The sequence below is a fragment of the Ceratotherium simum genome, chromosome 8 (genome assembly GCF_057802395.1).
Source record: "Ceratotherium simum simum isolate JZ-2026a chromosome 8, ASM5780239v1, whole genome shotgun sequence".
Classification (NCBI taxonomy): Eukaryota; Metazoa; Chordata; class Mammalia; order Perissodactyla; family Rhinocerotidae; genus Ceratotherium; species Ceratotherium simum.
Window position 1 is genome coordinate 13040942 of NC_141907.1, and position 19202 is coordinate 13060143.

Consider the following 19202-nt stretch of genomic DNA (forward strand, 5'->3'; position numbering starts at 1 on the left):
CCTAACTCATCAGGTTTCAGGTTAAATGTCACTTCTTCAGATGCCTTCCATGATCCCCTCCTTCACTCTGAATTAGGTCTCGCTATTAAGGCCTCTCAGAGAAGCCTGCCCTTTACTTTTGTAGCACTTAGATTTAAGTAGGTATTTTCATGGCTAATGCCTAACTTCTCCTTTAAAGTGTGAGCTCATGAGGGCAGCCAGGAGTCAATACTTTAGCTCCAATGCCCAACACATAGTAGGTGATCAATAAATATTTGTTGAATGAATGCATGATTGAATGAGTTCTCCCATGTGCCGTCTCCACATTGTCTCTTCCCATGTCCATCTTTCCTCTCCTTACTCTGCAGAGGGTCACCTTCAGATTCCCTTGGGGTTTTCTCTTCCAAGAGAGCCTGCTAGGACGTCTCTCTGTGGTACGTCTGTGCCATAACCATGTTACTGGGATGTACAGTTTCCCTGGGAAGAGGGAAGGTAAGTTGGCAGAGTAAACCACACTTTCTTGTCCATGGTCTATGGTTTGTTTATTTTTCATAATAATAATTGACAGGGTAAAATATTTTAATTTTCCTATATCTACATAATTAATATGTCCACATTAGAAATCAATTATCCTTGATAATTACCATTGGTGCTGTGGCTCATAAACTGAACACAAGTCTTGCTAATGAACTGAATGAGACATAATTTCTTGTTGTTCAAAGAGACGATCAACTCTAATCAGCAGTAAATTCAATCAAAATTTACTGACACCAATTGAAATCATATTAGAGTTTGTAAAAATAGGATAATTATGCTCATCTTGTAAGTAAGTTGCAGGTATTGTAACAACTCCAAAATGTGGGCCTATTTGAATAAACGCTTACGTCTGCTGGCTCTGCGCTAGCAGATGCAGAAACATATAATCTGCATAAATAAATTAGCAGTCTTCTTTTCCCTTCATAGCTCTTTAGTTGTGTGGGATTCAATTAATTCCACTTTTTTTTTTTTAAATGAGCTCAGAACAACAGGCTAAGCAGGTGCTAGTGTGTAGGGCACTGAGACAGGACAGCCCATGGTATGGAGTTGTCAGCGTCAGTTCTTTTTTATCCATCTTTATTCTTTAAAGAGAAATTTAACAGTGGTTAAGATAGTAGATGCTGGAGCTAGACTCTCTGGGTTCAAATCCCATCACTCAGAGCTGTGTCTCAGCCAAGTGTAAGGAGAATGTCGGCGCTCTGGCCCAATCCCCTTGAACCTCTGCACAGTGGATCCCCTGGGATGACCCTGAACCAATGACCGAGGAGCATGGGAGTGTGAATGGCCCACTCTCTTGTCTTGAGTTGGCACAACTCTGAGATCACTTACATTGCAGAGTGTAGGTGTCAGGTCAGCGGACACTGCTCCCTCAGACTTTGCCTGATTTCTTGCCTTTTGCTTGTCTTCCTCTCCTGCCCTGTCCTACTTCCTCTACCCTGTTCTGGCTCTCCCAAAGCAATTCCTTAATCAGTCACTTGCACACGAATCCTCCTTGCAGGATCTGTTGTTGGGGAGCCTGACGGAAGACAACGCGTTTCTTTAATGTCTGTGCTTCACTTTCCTCGTCCATCGTTTGGACATAACGACAGGACTTTGCTCCTGGTTGGTGTGAGTTAATTCATGCAAAGCACCTAGAGATGTGCCTGGCAGGCCTTACATAGAAGTTAGGCATTTGTAGTAGTATGAAGACAGCTTTATGAAATAACAATACTGTTCTAATACAGTACGTTGTCATTTGTGAAGACATCTGAGGCTTTCGTTTAAATTTTGGCTCTGTTGTTGACTGTGTGTCCTTGAATAAGCTTTCCTTGACCTCTCTGAACCTCTGCTTCTTAATCTGTGACGCTGGGGATGTAAATGTGATATGTACACCTGATTCGGCCGTTGTGAGGATTTAAAGAGAGAAGGACGGTCATATGAGTAGTGTCTCGTCTGGCTCATAGTAGGTGCTTGGTAAACGGCAGCTCCCACTGTTATACTTATTGTTATGAATATGCTTTGCAAAGCGACTATCATCAGATTCAATTTAACTAACGCTTATTGACAATGAAAATAGCTAGGAATATTCACCAACATTCTTCATTGATGATGATCCCTGCAGTGACTCTGTGAACATCAGGTGTGGCAGATTTTTCTGCGCCAATTTGGCAGATAAAGCAACCAAGCCTTATCGTGAGTTAGTGATTCAGGAGAAGTAAAACGGCTGATTTGGGCAAAAATAGAACAAAAACCCAGGTTTACTCCACATTTCTGTTCTGATTCACTGCACTATGCTGCCCTGTGCTTAAAAGAATTGGGAGAGTTTATTGGAGAAGAGGGAGTGAGGGCACAAGAGCTGCCCCCAAACATTTGAAGGAGAGAGGTGGTGTGGTATAGTGGTTATGACTAGAGTGCAGGGTCTGGGTTTGAATCCGGTTCCATCCCCTGCTGTGTGACTTGGGTCAGGTCACAATCTCTCTCTCTGTTCTACTTTCATCTGTAAAATAGGTTGTTATGAGTGTTAAATGGATGAATGTGTCTGAAGCAGGGCCAGCTTTTCCATTAGACATTGTAGGCATATGCCTGGGGGCTACAATACTAAATCTTAGGGTCCCAGGAAAATGTTTTAATTTTTTATAAAACCAGAAGAAAAAGAATGAATTTTTAGGTGGAAGAAAGTACTTTTTTTTTTGCTAAGGAAGATATGCCCTGAGCTGACATCTGTTGCCAATTCTCCTCTTTTTTTTTGCTTAAGGAAGATTAGCCCTGAGCTAACAGCTGTGCCAATCTTCCTCTATTTTTTTGCATGTGGGACACTGCCACAGCATGGCTGATGAGTGGAGTAGGTCCGTAGGTCCGCATCCATAATCTGAACCTGCGAACCCAGGCCGCTAAAGCCGAGTATGCAGAACTTTAACCACTTGGCCACGGGGCCAGGCCCAGGAAGAAAGCATTTTAATATATGATATTAATAAATTTATCTTCACACCAATGCAGTCATAAAATATAACTTATATATTGTTATTGCTATTTTTATGGAGGAAAGGGCCCATGAAGGCAAAGTATCTAGAATTCATGGAAGTTACAAAGCAGCCCTGGTAGGAAGTATTTAGACCAGAACTTGGCACCATTCAGGGTAAGTAGTAAGCATTCCCCGCCTGTAGGGGGCTCTGCAGAGTTAACTCAGAGCCGCTGGGGTTGGGGGAGCCTCAGTGCACCCACACATTCTGCGCTCTTTTCCTTTTTCCACAAGGACTCCTCTGCTTTACATGCAACAATGTAGAGGATACATCATCCACCAGACCTTCTCTTAGGAAGGACTTCAGGAAAGTTCATGGGTAGAAAGGCACACATCATAGCAGAGCTGATCATGGGTGCAGCTATTTTGGCTGAGACCAGGGAAGATCTTGGCCATGACTCAGGATTTGTGTCTGTGATTCGGGGGGAGTGGGGTAAGGAGATGACACAGAAAGCTGGTGGGTGGTCCCAGTGGAAGGGCCAGTGCAGTGTTCTGTGGCTGTGACTTCCAGCTGTGACCCACCAAAGTCTTCAGTAAAATTTCTGAACTTCTAGACCTTCTCCAGCCCCACCCCGAGTAGAATCACTCTGACACGTTCAAGGCCAAAGGCACAATTGGGTCATGGCGTGAAGCAGTGGAGCTTTGACCATGAAGAGAGATGAGGTTCCAAATTCTTTATTCCATGGGATGTACCTTAAAGCCTTGTTGCTCAAAATGTGGCCCAGCAGTGTCGGCATCACTAGGACATCGTTAGAAGTACAGAATCTTGTGCCCATGCCAGGCCTCCTGCATTTTAACAGGACGAGTGACCTGTATGAACATTAAAGTTTGAGAAGCCCTGCTCTCATTCTTAGGCCACTTGGTCCCTGATGTACAATGAATCTGGAACTCCATCCATTCGGGGGAGGTTGCTCTCCCCTCTCCTGAGAAAAGGCAGCAAGAAGGAAAAGGCGAAAGGAACCGGTCCTGTGAGACCCCACTTTTGGTTTAGGTCAGTGTTTCTCAGCTTGGTTGTTCATTAAAATCACCCAAAGACCAATTAAACCAGGAAGTCTGGAGGTGGGAATAGAGACCAGTTTTCAAAGTTACCCATGTGATTCTACTGTGTGGCCAAGTTTGAAAACCACTAATTTAGGCCTTAATTAAGCTCAAGCGGTCAAGGTGAAAAAATTTCAGCGTTCACTGGAGGTTCTTCACCCCCAGAGGAGAATTCCCTACAGGGCTTTAGGACTAGATCTCCAGCTACCATGGAGCAATGATTTTACCTGGTGTTCTCTCTACATAGATGGTGGCCACAGTAGGCGGCTGATGGAGGAGATTTGAGACTATGGCTGTTTCTCTTTAAGTCTTTGAAGACCAGTTGCTCTGTGGCTGGTTCAATTCTCCTCATCTTGTGTGAGATAAAAGCAGCAGGAAGAATACGGACCATTGAAGGGAAGACTTCTGAGCGGTAGGTGTCCTCCGTGCTTTTAGCATTCAGACAAAGCCGAGCCGAAGGTTCGAAGGTTCCGAGGGGAGGCAGGGTGTGACTAGATGTCGGTGTGGATGGGAGTGAGCCTCTGCGTGTATTAGTCCTGGATCTGTTTCAACATCAGCTTCCTGTTTTGTGGATGAAGAAAAAAAAAAAAAGATGTGAGATGAGACTTTAGGACCTATACAACAGGTATAAATTACTCTATAACTTTTGAGTTGTTCAAAATGTCACACTTTTAAATTTGTTTAAATTTATCAACTCTGGCTCACTTTCCCTGCTCACCAAGGTCTGTGAGAAGCCCAATAGCAGCCATTGGACAGGGCTTCCCTGGGGCTTCTGCACACCATAATATGAAGAGGGGTGGTGCTTTAAGTCATCAGTCCATGCTGGCCATGTTCCTTCAATGTCCGTTGGGACCCAGTGGACTTCAGAGACATGCCTAAACCTGATCAGTGCCACACCTCAGGGACCCTCACTGGGTCCCCAGAAGTCACTGTGCTTAGTGTCTGGACTGTCCCCTTGAGCCCCTGAGCACAAACTCCATCCAAGATCCTTCAGTCTCTGGAGTGATATCTGAGAGTGGAACCTAGCCTTCACCCTTGGTGAATCCTCAAACCTGGCATCCTCTACTCATCGTGTGGCCTCCAGCTCCCTGGTATCAAGGCCTTCCTCCTTCTTTCCCCTCAGAGCACAAAAGCTTCCGTCCAGTATGGTGGCCACCAGCCCCAGGTGGCTGCACTACTGAGCATCTGAAATGCGGCCAGTCCAAACTGCGACGTGCTCTAAGTGTGCGATACACACCATATCCTGAAGACTTGGTACCAAAGAAATGTATACCAATAATAATTTTTATATCAGTCCCATGATAAAATGATATTTTAGATATATTGAGTAAAGTAAACATTATTAAAATTAATTTTACTTTTTAAAAAAATTCTTCAAAGTGTTCTAAAGTCAAAATTCCTACATGGCTCGCAGTATTTCTATCGACTGCTCTCTGCCCAGTTTCCTCTGCTATCCTTCTAAGAATAAAAGCCAGGGCCTGCAGCACAAGTAGGCGATTAACTTGACCAGCCCACCCTTGTCTCTGCCCAGTCTTTTCCTGGGAGCCCGGAACTCCACACACAGGCACCTGCTGCCCTGGCCTCCTGTGCGGGGTCGGGGAGGAGAACGGGGGAGGCTCTTTCATTCTTTCTCTCATGTATCTGTTGGGAGGGGGACAGCATTATTAAACTGTGAGCAAATGTCTTGGCCTCTTTTATTCTTAATCTTCTCTCTCATTTTACAGATGAAGAGGCAGATGCCCAGAGAGGGCAAGCAACTTACCTCAAGCCACACAGTGAGTTACAAGATGGCGGAGCATCCACGGCTATTCTTCACACCACGGTATCTGCAGCATCTCCCAAAGGTAAGAGAGAGCAGCAGGCAGAGTCAGAGAGGAAAGGGGATGCCAACTGGAAGGGGTCACCATGCACCCTGACTTTCGAAGGTACTTCTGGGACGACTGTGGTGGTATTTACGGCCAGTGATGACTCCTGCCATCTTCCATCTTGAATTCTTCTTCTAATTTTGGTTTTTGCTGGCTTCAATTTTCAATTCTTACCACTGTAAAAACTACTTTGGTTGTGGTAGTGTGTTCTTTTGTTTATTTGTTTGTTTACTTATTATTATTATTTTTGCTGAAAACTGCTTCAAATCCCTTATGAAACAAGCCAGGGTACAAAAAGCCAAATAAAACACAAATCCCACCCAATTCTGTGCTGTCACTTTTGGTGTTGCCTCATGAAGGAGCTCCCCGGGAAGAAGGCTGAGGAGGGGGTTCCGTCTCTCACACAGCGCACAGCTGTGTACAGCCGGCCGGGGGGGGGGGGTGATGGATACATTTCATTTAATAAAATACAGACCAGCCTCGGGTTGAAAGGTTGTGAGAGCCCTTCGTGGGCCTGGAGACATGTTGAAAGACACAGGATCAAGTTAAATTCCCTGCAAGCTCCCGTTACCACTTCAGCTTCTTCTTCCCCTTTCCCACTGCTTGTGGGACAATATTGCTTTTCTGCATGAGAAACTCTTGGAGAAGAGGATTGTATTTCTCGGTGGAGTTTCATGAAGACTTGGGTCTAACTTTACCCTTGTTCTTATCTGCAAGCAACAACAGAGGTTTTGCAAGCAGACCAGGTTGTCTTTTTAGACTATAATAGAAATCCACAAAAGTTCCAGCTTGTCTCATTAGTCCCCCAGTACCGCCCAGTACAGGAGTTGGAGGAGGAGCCCTGGGCCCCAAGACCTCAACACTTGTGCTTGCCGGAGTAGAGAACCCCATTACAGAAGAACCCTCTGATTACAGACAGTTGACTTTCACTGAGTCAGCTCTTCCTGAGAACACATCTTTTAAGGAGAATTTTTTAGGGAAGAATAGGTTAAATAGGTATTCATGGGAGGCAGATGAATGATCTCATGGAGACTCAGTTTTCTCATCTTCTTTTTTTTTTTTTAGTGAGGAAGATTGTCCCTGAGATAACATCTGTGCCAATCTTCCTCTATTTTTTATGTGGGACACCACCACATCATGGCTTGATGAGCAGTATATAGGATCTAAACCCACAAACCCTGGGTCGCCGAAGCAGAGTGTGCAAACTTTACCACTACACCACTGGGCCGGCCTCTATCTCGTCTTTTAAAAGGCCAAGGTATCATGGTCATGCTTGTGACTTTTTTGAGCACTTCCTTTGTGCCAGGAACTGTGCTAGGCCATTGACATTCTTTATCTTATTGAATCTTCATGGCGCTCTGTAAATTAAGTATTATTGTTCTCATTTTACAGATAAAGAAACTGAAGCTCAGGTCTCATAGCTAGAAGTGACAGTGTAAGCTTTCAAACAAGTTCTGTGCGCTTTTAAAGCCAGATTGGGACAGGGAGTAGGACCGGATGCATGCTGAGTCCCCTTCCAGTTCTAAAATCAACCCTACTGTTTCTAATATGACTTACAAAAGCAAATTTGATGAACCACATTCCACTGACACACTTTCTCCCAACCCAGTGTTCCATATGTTCATCAAATGGGCATGTTTTTGCTAGAAATAGATAGAACATGAGGAACCAGAGAAGGCAGAGTGCTGAGCAGCCTTCCCAAAGGGCTCTCTTTTTGGGAGAAGACCAATGTCCAGGGAAACATTAAGCTCACAAAGGTCAATCATTTGTCCAAGTAGTACTCATGGGACCAGCAAGCTGCCTTGTGGGATTTGTTGTCCCCATGCAACTCCTCCAAAGAAAATTACCTTTCCATGCAGTAACCTGGCCCCAAGATTTTCCCCTAATAATCACATCCTTCAAGAACCAGCTCAAGTGTGCCTTCTTTTATGATGTCTTTTTTTCTGTCGCTCATCCCTTTACTACCCTAGGAAGACTTTATCATCCCACTGCTAGTGTTTTATCGAATGCTTCTAATTCTGGGCCTGCCCATGGAGCCAGGACACACCCAACAGAGTAATTTGCAATTGTTTGGAAACCTCTGCCCAAGGATTCAGAGCACATAGGGGAGGTCCCCACCTCCTACCAATTGTGTGGACCATTAACAGTGGAAACATATACAAATGAGCAACCTACATTCTTCCTCCATCCCCTTCTTCATTTCTTCTGCATAAGATAGGACATTGTGTTTTGAAATGACCAGTCTACCCTAAATTCAGAAAATAAAAGGCAAATTCTATTCTGCTAATGATTTGAACCTTAGATTAATGGGATTTTGTGAAGGACATAGAGGATTGATGTAAGACTAAGAGAAGAGGCCAAGTCTCTGAGACTAGGAGATAAAGAGAATGCAAGCAGAAACTCAAGTGAAGAATGGGCAACCATCCTATTTCTCCTCTTCTCCATCCTTTAAGAAGGATAAGAAGGGGGAGGGAAATAAAGTGAAGAAAAGGGCTATGGAGACTTGGACTCTGAAAATATTGGACAGAGAGTTGGCGCTGAAGACTTTAGATATAGATACAGGTAGGGTAGGGTGTGACGGTAACAGAGAGAAGAAAAAAGAAGGAAAAATAATTTTAAGAAGCATGGAAATAGACTGTAAATATGATCATCTTTAAAGTCCTTCAAGAGGTGCATGATTGGCATTCAACCTCGTTGCCTTTTGCAGCTGGAATGTGTTGATGTGGACCCGGAGACTAGACTGGACTGCTTGGAGTCATGAGGTGTGTGTGTGTACAGGTTACAGAAGGAAAAAGATTGCTATGAGCTCAGAGGAGGAGAACTGGGGCTCCGAGTCTGAGGAGAAAGGCAGGAGAAAGCAAGAGTGACAGAGAAGCCAAGAGGTAGAGTGAGCTGCGTGCGTGCCATCAGCTTTCTCTGTTGGAGGGGTCTTCTGTGTGAGGCTTGCTGGTTTTGCTGAGACTGGATGTCAGCTGAGACTAGAGGTCAGACCTCTCACTTGGCTGGAATGAGTATAATGTTTGGTGGGGCCGCTGCCTCTAGGGAAGCAAGGACTGTGTCCTATATGATGGGTTTGGGTGTGCAAAACTTGTCTGGGGTTGCTTCTGGGAGTCAGGGATGGAGGAGGGCAGGATTACCATACACAACAGTGAAAGAGGGACTCAAATATCTAACCGTGGGAAAGAAGAGAGTGAGAAGAGAAGAAAACAAGAGAGACGTCAGTGAGAGCCTAGGCAGGGGGTGGAGGAAACAGCGAAAATTCCACGGTGCTGAAACAGCCAAAGGATATTTTAAAAACAAGATTGTTCGTACATTCAATTTAAAATTTGTTTGTTTTTCCGTGATGTAAACCCATTTTCATTTCTCCATGGCTCCCCTCCAAATATTCAATAAAGCACACTATCCTTGTGTACTTATGGATTTTTGTGTGAGCTGTTTTGTTGTTGCCATTGCTGTTGAAATTGAGAAAGAGTTTGAATTTCACCTCTGGATTAAGGTGTTGCAGAGCATTGTTTCAGCAGAAGCAAGATCTTAGAGGCAGAGAAGTCCACAAGAATGTAACTGTTCCCCATTTTTATTTGAAATATTGGCAGAACCTTTGGGATATTCATAGGTCATAAAATAAAGGTTTCAATCTTATCAACATTTCAAGAGGTCCAGGAGACATCAGCAGACATTTCTGGTTATGTGTTATTAGATAAATTTTTCTTTCCTTCTTTCCTTCCTTCCTTCCTTCCTTCCTCTATCCCTCCCCATCTTTCTGTCTCTGTCTCTGTCTCTCCCTTTCTCTCTCTCTCCCTCTCTCCATTACTATTTCTCTCATTTTAATCCTATATACAGGAATCAACATGTAAAGCTATGGTAGGTTGAGAAAGATTTTACAAAAACCCCTTCCAGGGAGTTTTGCCTGCCGAGAGGATGAAGGGGTATGGAAAGGTAGTAGAGAGGGAGCACTCACTCTATTCATTGCTTTAATGAGACAAATTCTCCTGAATTTTCTATTATGTACACAATTTTGAGTAGGAAGCCTGTCTACAAGATTAGCACCATATAAATTAGCATTATATAAATTGTACATATGTTTTATCTTATTTTTCCAAAAAGTTTTATTCACTGTTAAGTAGACCATAGCCAGCAAAGCAGTTGAATATTATACTTCAGCTCAGGATTGGTCATATAAATCTTCCAACAAGTTCATCTATCATATCTCCTGCCAGGAGTTATTTGGTGTCTTTTACTGCTCATATAAATTATCTTTATCAATATCTTCCTTCACATCCAGCTCTGTTAACCCCTGGGTACCCATAACATGTTGCTAGTCTTGGAAATGCACCGTTATCTTTATGGATGTGTTAGTATCTAATCTGGCCGTATATATTTCAGGCTTTCTTGGCTGTGCTTGAGTGATCCGGGTATCTACCAGAAACTTCCTGATAAAATACTGCCTTCTCTTCTATAGTAGATTTATAGTTTACTTTTAAAATAACTCACTTGAAATTTAATAGGAGGTTTTAAAGGCACATCTGATTTAAGCCGTAGAAGTTCTAGCTTTTAAGAACACTCTTGGCACACCAACGATGATGCTCTCTGAGCTATTGAGAGGAAACACTGGCTGGCCATTGTGTTATGCCTTGTTACTTTATTCACTATACCTATCAAGACAAAATAAAGCAAAAAGCAAACTGCGGTAGCCTGTTAATAAACTCACGGACACATGATAAACAACTGGAGAGTCGCTAAAATTAGGGGCAAAAATCTTTCAGTTCATAGGTGAAGTGCTGGGGAGGTACTTTTAGCAGGAAAAGGGAAAGAAAACAAACCCTTTAAGATATTAGCTTATTAGAGTCTGATTCTTAAAAATCAGAGAAATCAATGATATTTATTTTCTAAGCTCTGATGTTAAAAAACAACAAATGGGACTTGCTGCTTTCTTTCTTTGCAAGTCTAAGCATCTTTGAGGTGAGAAAGGAAAGGGGCTGGGAGTTCCTTCAGCCTCACAAATGAAATCCAAGCAAGAGGCCTTCACTGGCTTTCTCTCTCTTATGTCTCATAACAATCCTGCGCGGAGAGTATCAGTTTTCCCATTGTACAGATGAGGAAAATGAGGCCTTGGAGGTGGAGGTGGAATGTGTTGTCACACAGCTAAATCTCTCTGGCTCCCAAGCCCATCATCTTGCTGCTCTGCCCAGCTACCCGTGCCTTCCTGGTACTTACGGTTCAGTCTATTTAGGTTCCTCTGGACATCTCTTCAAAATTCAGGAGGCCCTGTAATAGATCTCCAAGCCATGTATCTACATTCCTAAAGAGCCTCTTATGAATTAGCCCTTTACCCTTGATTAAGCCATAAAGAAACACAGCAAAAGTATCTCATGGCTCAGTCTTCTTTACAAAACCGCCTTCGTCTTCGGGGCATTGTTGATTTCATAGCATCCTGGCTGCTCGTGTAAATCTTCCTGCTGCTCCCCTCCAGGATTCCACTCTGATTCCTCCCACAGAGAGAAGTTTTGCTTTCAAAGATACAAAGAAAACCGCTCTATTCTAACGTGGCCTCGATTTAAAATAAGAGGAACAATTTGCAAGGTTCATGCTAGTGAGCTTGGAGAGAGAGACCCTCTCATGCTCTGCTGATGAGTATGTTCACTGATAAAGCTATTTTGCAAAGGAATTGTGAAAACCTTTAAACTTGGTCATTAATTATATTTCCAAAAATCTATCTTAAAAATAGTAATCTCAAAGGTAGAAAGAACTTCATGCACAAAGAGATTCACTATTGTGCTGTTTTTAATGGTGGTGAAAAAAATGGGCAACAGTGTAACAGTCCAACAACTGGAAAATGGTTGTGAAACATAATGTATCTATTCATGAATATTATGGAACCATTAAAATAATGTTTATGCAACTTTAATGTGACAAATCAAATGCGTGTATTTACATCATTTCTTCCCCAAATCTCACTAAAGGGGCAGTAAAAGGATAAAAAAAGCATAAAACCATAATGTCCAAGAGAATGAGAGAGGAGACAAGCAGATGGGACAGATCGATATATTTTTAAAAGCTGAAAAGTAGACTGACTGTTGGTAGTCGGGGTACGTGGTGGGAAAGCTGAACTGTAAGTGCCCACTGGGCTAAAGACAAGAAGGAAACTGACCCATGTTGCAGAGCCCTGGAAGGCTCAGGGACTCTGGGCATCAGATAGCAGCAAAGGCAGGGAAGACCAGCGGCTGAACGCAAGAAGTGTGGTCACAGTTTTCATGGAAGCAGTAAGAGCCTAGGTCTTTCCCCAGTTAGGCAACAATCCTGCCCTACCTGGTAGAAAACTGGAAGTTTACTCTCAGCACAGGTTAAGCCAGATGGACTCTAGACTCTGGGACCTGAGGCATAAGGTAGGAAAAGGTAGGAACACTATAATAATGATAAGAAAAATGTAGGTTGATTGAGAGTCTGCATATTCAACGGTGAAATTCTCAGGCTCCTTTTTCCACCTGTGCTAAGCATGCTAACAGACAAGTGTACAGCCCCTGAAAGGAAATTGGGGGATTTTCTGGGTAGATACTAGCAAGATGAGGAAAAAATAAATCTGCAGATACTGCTAGTTGTGGGGAGAGGTCCTGTCACTCTGTGAAGTCCCTTACTGACTAAGCCTTGCCCAGGCACAGAGGACCCAGGCAGCTTTTTAACGCCTCCCTCCTAAATAAGAACAGACAGCCAAGGGTCATCTGACATTTGCAGAAAGCATCTAATATGAAAAATAGGCACTTAAACAAGTCAGCAACAAAAGACACCCAGAGGAAACAGAAACAATATAGTAAATAGAGGAAAATTTACAATGACACAACAATTAATACTCATTCCTTAGGAAGGTAAGACATTATATGCATGAAAGGATTTTAAAGGAATATTCAGAAAATTCTAAAAAAGAACTTCTGAAAAATAAAACATATGATAGTAGAAAGATAAAAAAAATCAATAAAATAGCTGGAAGATAAAGTTGAAGCAATCTCCCAGAAAGTAGAACAGAGACAAAGAAGTGGAAAAAGTAGAGGCAAATTCTGGAAGAGGGAATAGAGAAAAATGAGGGGAGGAAACTATGGAAATAATATTTTATAGTTTCCCAGATTTTAAAGTGTAGGATATAAAGAATGAAAAAAGACCTTTATCAAGCTATATTAGAACGAAATTTTAGAACACTGGCGATAAAAAGAGGCTTCTAAAATCTTCTGAAGAGAGAACCCAGTGCTCTTGCAGAGTCTTAGGAATCAGAATGACACCAGACTTCTCGATAGCAGCACTGGAAGCTAGGTGACAAAGAAGCAACTTTAAATGCGGAGGGAAAATTACTTCCACTTCAGGGCTCTGTAGCTGACAAATGATTGTTCAAATGGGGTGCTAGAATAAAGACATATTCAGCCACTCAAGATCTCAAAAATCTTCCTTCCTATATCTTTTTCTCAGAAGGATGTGATTCACAACAAAAATGAAGTGTGATTAGAAGCTGGGAGATGTGGGATTCTGGAAAAAGTAAATCTCCCACAGCAGAGCAGGACTGGGATTCACAGGATGACGGGAAGAGACATCCTGGAGGACTATTTTGCAGCAGCCTTGGGAAGCCCCCAGCCCAGGAGAAGCTGAGCCCAGAGAGCTGTGGAAGAGAGTTTCCAACAGAAATACAACTGATGGATGTGTTGATAGGGATTCCCAGAGGGTTTGGAAAGGAATTCTGAGGGGTACACAAAAAATTTAGCAAATTAAATGTAAGGCAATTATTAACTTTAAGGAAAATAAAAAGTTTCAGAAGGAAAACCTAATAAGCTGTAAAGAACATTTACCTGAATGAGTCTGATAAATACTGAATACTGAGTAGATCACATGGCACTATATAGCTACACCAGAGAAACGGAGGGAGTGGGAGGTGCGTGTGTGTGTGTGTGTGTGTGTGTGTGTGTGTGTAGGGACAATGAGAGCTAAATTCCTAGAAGGAAGGTAATGTCTAAAACTGGAAAATTAAGAAATAGCTGATGAACACTATGGGAGACGCTCTTTGTCCTCCAATATCCATTTTCCTCTGCAAATTTATCAAATTTGCGTCTGCAAGACCTGGAGCTCAGGCTAGTGCAGATGCTGCAGGGTTCTGCCTAAAGGAATCTTGTGGCCTTAGACAATGAACATATCACAGCCTGTGGACAAAATATCAGAAGGACCTCCTTGAACATTCTAGACAGTTTAAGATCTCCTGCGGATTGCAGGACAAGGCATCCAAATGAAGGCTGTAATTGACTTTCTCAACACTATGTATAGAGAAAGTTCTGAGTTATATTTTTATTTTCTATGCAAAAAAATCAGTGAGATTTTTCATGAACCTCAGTATTATGATGGAAATCACACCTACTAAAAAAAGTAATAACAATGCCCAGTGGTGAGGGCTCTGATACAGTGAAGCAAGGAGCACTGTGGAGGCAGGAAGGTAAAGCCCAACCCAGCCTTCAGATTCAAATGCTTTATAAACAATACTATGAGCCCCAATTTGGAAAAGAGCAATCTTCAAAGACCTGAGAAGGTCAGTGTTACTCCATGAAGTAACATGGGGTGAAAATAGAGATAGCATCAAGAAGAGTTCAGATAAATGAACAAATAGTAGTTCTATGGATGAGTATTTTGAGACGAAATTAAGATGTTTATAACACCCTTTCTTAGGATAGATCCACAAAAGTGAACTTCCTGGATGTGCTCCTATCTTTTAAATTAGACCACCAAAAGGAAACCAGGAATTCCAACAAATTAGCCCTTATTGCCATCGTTACAGTTGGAAATACAGAGTGTCAGCCAACTGTGGCCTCCAGAATCACAGACTTTGGGTCAGAAGAGACTTTAGAGTCTTCCTCACTGCCTGGCCAGGCTCAAATGAGTTAGTAGCTTTACTTAGCACTAATTTTATTATATTGATTTATATGTATGTAATATATATGTATAAAACACTATTATACTATAAGTCTTTCCCTCTGGAACTCCTTGGGGGCAAGAACGACCTATTATCTGGATAATTAGCTCTACATGGTCAGAGACATGAACTCTAAGGATGGGACTTTAGTAGCTTCACTCTGACATTCTCTTCTCCTTTCTTTCCCAGCCCAGTCTTGCGGCATCCAGGTGCTTTTGAAGGCTCTTCTGGAGAATGGATACAATGAAGGGAAAGGATTCTGTAATGGGAAGGAAGTGAAGGTGAGTAAACTATGTCCTGGAAAACAGATGATCTAGATCCATATCACTGTGTGGATTTCCCTGATCTGTAGGGAAATCTTTTAAAGCTTCCTGTTCAGCGTCAGCTGTATTAGGGCCAACAAGAAGAGGACTGAATGAATCTGATCAAACTCCTCATTTTACCAATGAGAAAAGTATGACATAAGGTATAGAAGGATAAAATGTTTGTTTATGATCATCCAGATCTGACAAGAACAAAGACTTTTGTCTCCCTCTTCAATCCTCCAGATAGTGAAGTTTCTTATGCTTTGAAATAAGTGGATCTTTTACCATGAAGCTTTGGTGCCTCTGAAACTAGAGGCTGAGAAGATTCTTTCACTCCAATTTATTCAATTGTAGCCAGTTTATTCAATCAATTCTTGCTGTGGTTGGTACTATGACCTATTTGATTATGCATGATTCACGTCAAATATTAAATCAACCAACAAAACCAGATTATCTACGTAGTGGTCTATTTTTTTATGTGCACGAATGTAAACTCAATCTTGTGGCCATGAACATGAATGGGGAAAATTTTCTTTTTGGAGTGGTATTCTATCATCAGATATATCCAACTGCCCAGAACACTGACAAGAAGCACCTACCGTTAGACCAGGGGTTAGCAAACTATGACCCATGGGCCGGATTCAGCCCATAACCTGTTTTTGTAAATAAAGTTTTATCAGAACACAGCCACTCTCATTCTTTTACATATTATCTTTGGCCGCTTCCACAAATGGCAGAGTTGAGTAGTTGTGACAAGGACTTACATATTTATTATCTGGCCCTTTATACAGATGTTTGCCCATCCCTGCATTAGGCCATGTTGTCTCGTTGCAGGACTGGGGTACTCCTCCAATGGGGAGGGATTTTAAATCACTCTTTCTACAGTCTTTTTTCAATTTCATTTTTCTGACTACAGATATATTCAGAGATAAATGGTACCATGAACAGAAGTTTCCAAATATGACTGATTAGAATCTCCTGGGGAACATTTACAATAGAAATTTCTGGGCCCATTCCCAGAGACTCTGATTCAGTAGATCTGGGTAGGGCCTGGGAAACGTACTTTAATATAAATGATTCTGGTGCCCAGGCAGGAGGGAGAAATCCCACGAAAGCACATGGAAGTTGGAGATGGAACAGATAGGCTGTGAATGCTGACTTGGTCCCTCTCTGTGATCTTGGGTACATCATTTCACTGAGCCTTGGTTATCTCATCTGTAAAGTGGAAGCAACAGTTCTTCCTGCATAGGGTTGTTCTGAGGACTAAATGAGATAATCGTTGTAAAATGTCCAGCACCGTGCCTGCACATAGCAGACACTGGGTTAATGCTCACGTCCTTGCCTCTACTGGAGAACCAGTGCCTTGGAAAGCACGCCAGGAAGATTTTCTGCATTTCGCCTCATGTGTCACATTTCCATCTCTGTTTATGTTAATTTCGCTCTTGTAACACTATTCCCCAATCCATAAGTCCTTCTCCATATGTATTAAAGCTGGAGGTGGTGTTTGCAGACTTGTTTCAGGAAGCACCCAGGGAGTCGAACAGCCCTAAATGGCTTGTTAGCCACAAGGCTGCCAATGGTCTTGATTAATTCTGCTAAAACATAATTAAGCACAAGTTTTTCCATAATCTTTTTAATTTTCGTAAGAAACCTTGCTATAAGATGATGGACCTGATGAATTCAGAAGACAAACCATTGGACAAATTGAGATATCTAATTAGAATCTCTTTCCTTAAAAATAGGAAGACTAATTTTGTCTCTTTGTCTTGGTGTTCTTTTTTTTTTTTTTTTTTTTTTGGTGAGGAAGATCAGCCCTGAGCTAACATCCATGCCAACCCTCCTCTATTTGCTGAGGAAGACCAGCCCTGAGCTAACATCTATTGCCAAACTTCCTCCTTTTTTTCCCTTTTTCTCCCCAAAGCCCCACTAGATAGTTGTGTGTCGTAGTTGCACATCCTGCTCGTTGCTGTATGTGGGACGTGGCCTCAGCGTGGCCGGAGAAGCGGTGCGTCGGTGCGCGCCTGGGATCCGAACCCGGGTTCCCAGCAGCGGAGTGCACGCGCTTAACCGCTAAGCCACGGGGCCGGCCCCTGTCTTGGTGTTCTAAATGACGTCCAGCAAGAAGTCTCTGAGTAGCAGGCCCTCTTGATGCTCTGCCCACGTCTTCTTGCCCCACCTGAGTAAACTGACCATCTCAGAAGACCTGCCAGCGCCCTGACAATTGCCCACCTCAAGCAGCCGTATCTCTCATCTTCTCTACCTGAAGACTTTCTCTGTACCTCAGGAGTTTGCTCCCTGAGTCAGGCACAACCTGGAAGTAAGGGAACCGGTGGAGGGTGAAGACAGTGGATAATTACCCCCGACCCCCTGCTCCCAGTGGGATAATACTGAGGAATATTCTATATTGTTCTTCAGAGGGTCCCTAATGGGATTGAACCCCAGTTGCCCCAAGTGGTTATCCACTCTCTGATGAACCCCCTACTGGCTTTTCTCCCTTCCCTGCCTTTTCTCCCTTCCCTGCCTCAGTTTCCCCACTTCCTCCCTTGGGCTTCACGGGATCATCTCGCAGATAAACTGCCTGTTCCTCAGTCCTTGTCTCAGGTTCTACTTTTGTTGATATCAAAACTAAAATTGGTTTGGAGCCAGGACGTAACAGAGATCATGGCCTAGCTGTGAACAGGCAACTTGGAATTCCTCTCTGTATTTCTGCCTATAGCGTCTTTCTACAGGGAGCACTCAGTTATCAGGGTCACTGCTGAGATCCAGGATATAAGGAAAATGGCCTCTGAGCTCCAAGTCAAATCTACACACTGCGGCTCTTGCACTTCGTTCCCAGGTAGGCATATTCAGGCCTTCCTCAAAACCTGTTTATTTTTATTTTTTTGCATTGATATAAAAAACTTGGCTAACTCATTCCCAAATAAGTATAGACTAAAAGCAGCAAATTAACGGACAATTCAGAGGTTGCTATATGCACTGATGCAAGACACAGTTGTTACCAGCCTGTTGGTAAATGAGATGTAAATTGCTCACAATGAAAAGCACAATACAGCAGTCCCCTCTTATCCACATGGGATGTGTTCCAAGACCCTCAGTGGGTGTCTGAAACCACGAACAGTACCGAACTCTATACATACTATGTTTTTTCCTATACATACATACCTATGATAAAGTTTAATTTATAAATTAGGCACAGTAAGAGATTAACAACAATAGCTAATAATAAAATAGAAAAATTATAACAATATGCTGTAATAAAGTTACCTTAGATCTTAGCAATCTCAGCATATGATTATTTTTCTTTTCTTTACTTTCAACTTTTCACTTAAAGGAAGCACTTTAGGGCTTCTTTTTGGCATATCTGAATTGCCAGCATCACTACTTTTGTGCTTTGGGGCCATCATTAAGTAAAATAAGGGTTACCTGAACACGAGCACCGCGATAATGTGACAGTTGATCTGATAACCAAGAAGTCTACTAAGTGACTAATGGGTGGGTAGTGTATACAGGGTGGATACGCTGGACAAAGGGATGATTCACTTCCCAAGCAGGTCAGAGTGGGACAGCAAGAGATTTCATCATGCTGTTCAAAAAGGCACACTACATGAAACTTATGAATTGTTTATTTCTGGAATTTTCCAGTTAATATTTTCGGACCATGGTTGACCATGGATAACTGAAACCGTGGAAAGCAAAATCGTGGATAAGGGGGGACTACTGTGGCTTATGACAGCTAAGTTTAGGGGTGATTGACCCTATGTATAGGCTCTGAGGACCTCACTATATTTTAGCCTGATTATGATAGTTACTTTTATGTATGACTTTGCTGGGCCATGGTGCCCAGGGATGTGGTCAAACATCATTCTAGATGTTTCCCTAAGGGTGTTTTTGGATGAGATTAACATTTAAATTGGTAGACCTTTAGTAGAACCAATTGCCCTCGATAATGTGGGTGGGCCTGATCCAATCAGTTGAAGGCCTTAATAGAACAAAAGACTGACTTCCCACAGCAAGAGGAAATTCTGCAGCAGATGGTTTTCAGACTT

At 42.6% G+C, this 19202-nt stretch overlaps 1 long non-coding RNA gene across 1 annotated transcript; it reads left to right on the top strand.

Moving 5' to 3' along the window:
- Window positions 1-4276: 4276 nt before the first annotated feature.
- On the top strand, window positions 4277-15132 carry LOC147916397 (uncharacterized). The gene is made up of 3 exons (XR_015552977.1): window positions 4277-4463; window positions 5776-5895; window positions 15041-15132. It is a non-coding gene; the product is annotated as an uncharacterized LOC147916397 (long non-coding RNA).
- Window positions 15133-19202: the final 4070 nt, after the last annotated feature.